General features: G+C 41.6%; 1 pseudogene; it reads left to right on the top strand.

Annotated features, from left to right (window-relative positions):
* Nucleotides 1-2,288: 2,288 nt before the first annotated feature.
* On the top strand, nucleotides 2,289-4,817 carry LOC120881697 (annotated as a pseudogene).
* The last annotated feature ends 741 nt before the right edge of the window (nucleotides 4,818-5,558 follow it).

Below are 5,558 nucleotides of genomic sequence, written 5' to 3'. Positions count from 1 at the left end.
AGTCATACTGGCCTTCTTGAAGTTTCAAGAACACTCCTATTGTCTAAAATTTTAGAGCATTTGCACTCAGTGTCAATGTATAAGGAATGTTCTTACCCTAGATATCTGCATGCTCCATTTATCTTTTCATTCAGCCTCTACTTACATGTCACCTCATAAAGGAGACCTTTCCTGAATGCACTATTTAAAATAACAACCTCCAGTCTATATCTACTTACATACCTTAGTTCTCTCCATATCTTTATTTTTTTCCACACAATTCATCACTGCCTCATATGTTCTATGTATATATTGGCTTGTCTCTTTTTTCTACTGTATTATAAACTCAATGGGGTTTCCCTCGTGACTCAGACAGTAAAGAATCTGCCTGCAATGAAGGAGACCCAGATTCAATCATGGCTACAGTCCATGGGGTCGCAAAGAGTTGGACAGGACTGAGTGACTAACATTCACATACATATAAACTCCATGAGTGAAAGAATTATCACTTTTATTCTCAACTGAATTGTCAGGACCTAGAACCATACATGGTGTATAGAAACGCTAAATAAATTTCTGGTGAATAAAAGGATGAATGGGAATGGAAATATACCAAATGGATCAATTAAGTTAAAAACAAACAAATGAAAATTAAATTGATAAGCCAATTCATAGCCAAAGTTTGATCTCTTTAAAAAAAAACCTACTATGCAATGTGTATAATACACTGAAAAGGGTACATAAATGTATATGCCAGGCAGTAAATAATAAAAAGAATAACAAAGTCACTCAGTCAGTCTGACCCTTTGTGACCCCATGCACTGTAGCCCACGTGGCTCCTCTGCCCATGGAATTCTCCAGGCAAGAATACTGGAGTTGGTAGCCATTCCCTTCTCCAGCAGATCTTTCTGACCCAGGGATTGAACCCAGGTCTCTTGCATTGCAGGCAGCTTCTTTCCCATCTGAGCAACCAGGGAAGCCCACCTACATCCACAGTAAGCTATAAATATTACCAAGAATTATTGGAGCTTCCTCTCTACCAGATTTTAACTTCCTTCTTTCCTCCATAGGTAATATTTATTCTGAATGCTGAATCAATTTTTTTCTTGCCTTTTAAAGTAGTTTTATTATTTATGAAAACTATAAACATCAGTATAAAAATGAAATTATTAACTATTCTGTCATTTGTATTTTCACTCATCATTGTGTTAAGATTAATCCAGGTTGATATATTTGGTTTTAACTCATTAATCCTCACTTTTTTACATAACTCCATTATAGAAATATATGGTAGTCTACTTATCCATGTTACTTTTGACAGGCTCTCACGTAGTTTTCAAGTTGCTGTGCTATTCTTTACAAATTGCTATGAATATTCTTTTATGTGTCTTTCGATTACTATTAGCTTTGGGACCATTCTTTCTCTTTAGAAAACTTTATACATCTATGTTTAATCAATTTTGCATTGACCCTGCAATCACTCGCGGAAATCTTGTTTTCTTCTTTCTGGCATTCTTAGTCAGCAGTTTACTGTAGCCCTTTGAAAATTTACTGACATCACCTTAGATAATTCGTTTGGAGAAGCTCTGAAGTTAACACCGCAATACCAATTAACTGCCTCTGAAAGCGCCTTTTTTTCCTAAACCTTCCCCGCCTGCCGCACCACCTCCTGCCCCTCACCCTATGCCAGGCAAAAAGCCTCTGACATATTTGGGGAGACGTTTAAAATATTTTCATAGTTCTATTACAACACAGATGGTTTTTTCATAATATTGTGTTGGCATTTCCTAAATACCTTAAATTGAATTAACTCCAAATAAATATATAGAATCTATGCTGGAAAGAGAAAAATGGTGTGTTTCTGTTTGAAATTGGCAAAGCAGTTACTCATTTCAATGTCAACTTTAACTTGACCAGTTAATTTCAGCTTTGGTTACACTGAGGGACTAAATTACTCTTCTAAGAATATCTGCCAGATATAACAAATAAAATTATTGTACATGACATGGTTAAATTTGCATTTCAGATAAATAATGAATTTTTCTAGTAAAAGTGTGTGTAATGCAATACTTGGGATCTATTCATACTAAAAAAATACTCATTTTTTAATCTAAAACACAATTCACTAGTCAGCGTGTAAGAACCTGCCTGCCAGTGCAAGAGACAAGAGACACAGTTTCGATCCCTGGGTAGAAAGATCCCGGGGTCGGAATATCCCTTGGAGAAGGAAATGGCAAACCCCTCAAGTATGCTTTCCTGGAGAATCCCATGGAGAGAGTCTGACATGACTGAAGCGACTTAGCACACACATGCCGTTTCCACCAATTAGGACTCTCAAGGTTTCCCTCAAGCTCTTTGATTTACTGAAATATTTCTTTCATGTCAAAAACTCACTAACTCGGGACCTTAGCAGTCTTTCCTTGCAGTTATGTATTTCTTCATTTCATACTGTACATAAAGAAATTAGCTCAGACGGTAAAGCGTCTGCCTGCAGTGCGGGAGACCCGGGTTGGATCCCTGGGTTGGGAAGATCCCCTGGAGAAGGAAATGGCACCCCACTCCAGGACTCTTGCCTGGAAAATCCCATGAACTGAGGAGCCTGGTGGGCTACAAACCATGGCGTCGCAAAGAATCAGACACGACTGAGGGACTTCACTTTCACTTTCCATACTGTACATTATCTTTAAAAGAGCACTGAGAGTCTTACCATAGCCGTTTTGCCTGAGGAGTACCTTTGCTGATGACTTTCTAATAAAAATGTTCTTCAAAACACCATCCGTATCAAACTTCAGTATAACGGTATGCGCAGCAACGGACAATCCAAGATGTCTTCCGGGGGCGTGGCTTAGGTTCTGGAAAAATCTAAGCAGTCTCGAAATGCCGCGAGACGCTAAATGAGATGAAGTCTTTTGAACCTTACTGGCTTCCGTACTCGTAATGCCTTAGGCAGCGCTTGCCCCACCTCTTTGCATTTAGCTGTTTGCGTTTTGGTGCTGCTAGTTGTAGCTTTTGCACTGCCGGCCTACTGTCTTCTGCAGGGTTCAAAGACTTTTTTTTTTCCAGACAGACTAGAGCACGCATCCTTAAGAGATGTCTTACTACAAAAGCATCAAAGACAGCCAATCGGAGATAAACTGAGGAGCATTCCGGAGCAGAGGCAGGTGGCGCCAATGCAGAAGTGACCAGAAATGGTGGCGGTGCCGGCAATGGTGGCAGCCCTGGCCAGCCCGGCAGAGCAAATCAAGGTGCTGACACAGCAAGTACCAATAAAAACATTGATTTGGAAAGCACGGGAGATGTTGTACATTTCTTAACGGGTGATAGAAACCAGTTCCAGTACCAATTAGGAGAGCCAGGAGAGGAAGGAGAAGTGGAGAAAGCATTGGCACAAGAAAAGTGGCCTCAGGTACAGTGCCATGAGGCTAACCAACCCCAAGCCCAGTATTTATATGCCAAGGATCGGGCCCTGGAGGAATGGGTAGCTTCCGAGATATCCGCCCTCCCCAACCCACGCTGGAAAGTCCTGAATGCTCTTTGAGAGCGGCAGCTGGGTTCAAGTGCCCACTTTGTGTATGAGGCCTGTGGGGCAAGAGTGTGCAGCGTCTCCACCTGCAGTATTGGCTTGCAGGCCACAATGTTAGTGTCAACACTGTGCCCTTTAACCAGCGTGGCACCTGGCTGGCCACTAGCAGTGATGACCTGAAAGTGATATTGTGGGACTGGGTGCATCAGCAGCCATACTGGAGTTGGAGAGTGGTCACAGAAATAATGGTTTTCAGGCCAAGTTCCTTCCCCACTGTGGTGATACCACCCTGGCCATGTGTGGCTGCGGTGGGCAGAGCCGCATAGTCAGGCTGTCTACTCTCCCACACCGTGAGAAAACTAAATGTGTGGCCCAGCACAGAGGAGCCTCCCACAAGTTGGGTCTGGATCCTGACTCCCCTTTTAAGTTTCTCACTTCAGGTGAAGATGCAATTGTCTTTGCCATTGATCTCAGACAAGGCCGGCTGGCTTCAAACGTGATGGTCACCAGAAAAAAGGAGAAGAGAGTGGGACTGTATTCAATCTATGTGAATCCTGCCAATAATTACCATTTTGCAGTGGGAGGATGAGATCAATTTGTAAGAATTTATGACCAGAGGTAGATTAATGAGAGTGATAATAATGGAGTACTCAAGAAATTCTGTCCTCATCACCTGCTCAACTGTGATGCTAAAGCTCACATCACCTGCTTTGTGTACAGTCACAATGAGCTCCTGGCCAGTTACAATGATAAGGATATTTACCTCTTCAATTCCTCTCATGGTGATGGAGCCCAATATGTGAAAAGACACAAGGGACACAGAAATAATGCCACAGTCAAAGGTGTCAATTTCTGTGGTCCCAGAAGTGAGTTTGTCATGAGTGGCAGTGATTGTGGGCACATCTTCTGGGAGAAGTCATCCTGCCAGATTGTTCAGTACATGGAAGGGGATAAAGGAGGGACTATTAACTGTCTTCAACCCCATCCTTACCTATCTGTGATGGCGACCAGCAGCCTAGACCACGATGCTAAGATCTGGGTACCCACAGCTAAAGTTATCACTTGCCTTGCTGGCTTAAACAATGTGGTTAAGAGGAACAAGCTGGGACAAAATACAGACAGACAGCACCATACTAATCTGTTCAAAAGCCACATGCTTTGGTTCCTCACGCATCACCTGACACAGAGAGGACATTGCCCACACTGGGCAGCTACTGGAATCGAGGTGGAAACCAGCTCAGATGAGTCTTCCAGTGCCTGAGATGTGTCAGAGGAGGAAGAGAACCAAGAATGTGTGCAGTGCCTGCCATCCTGAAAGCCTTGCACTCCAGCTCCAGCTGGGCTTCACCTCAGAAGGCTGGACTTTAAGATTTAGTTTACGAGATTAGCTTGTTGTCTTTGATCTGCTTTCCACAGTAGAAATTGCCTCTTCCATCTCCCTCCTGTGCCTCCCCGCTTTCCTTCTTCACATTCTTCCTCCTTCACTTGGTTTCTTTACTCCTCCTCCTTTACCCCTTATATCTATAGGAATAAATAAGGACTTTAGCTATGCCTCTTTTCCTTTGTTCTCTTATGATTGACTTCTAAATTTCATAATTCTAGTGAAAAAATTAATAGCCTTATTGAATCTACCTTCTCATTTCTGATACTCTGAAAATGTCCATTTTTTCACTTTTAGAAGTTTAAAGATTAGTTTCTTCAGATGAGCTGAAAATTTCAGAAATATGTTTATTCTTTAAAATAAAACAAACCATGGTCTTATTCCTTGAATATGTACACTTGATCATACACACATGCTTACACACACACATACACAGACTCTCATTCTCTATCACAGAAAAGGAAAAGGGGAGAGGTGGGTAGATAAATTCCTAACAAGATAATTCATCATTCTAGAAAAAATAACTTGCTTTGTCCACATTTTCTGAACTCATATGTTAATAGTGATTAATTTGAGCACATAGAGGGTGGAAAGAATTAAACTTAATCACATAGCATTGTATACTCTGCACTTTATTTTCATGGCTTGAGAATTCCCACAGGACTACCTTCTAGA

Source organism: Oryx dammah, unplaced genomic scaffold (assembly GCF_014754425.2).
Source record: "Oryx dammah isolate SB20612 unplaced genomic scaffold, SCBI_Odam_1.1 HiC_scaffold_23, whole genome shotgun sequence".
NCBI lineage: Eukaryota > Metazoa > Chordata > Mammalia > Artiodactyla > Bovidae > Oryx > Oryx dammah.
The sequence above is the reverse complement of the archived record's forward strand: the minus strand, read 5'-3'. Positions and strand labels throughout refer to the sequence as shown.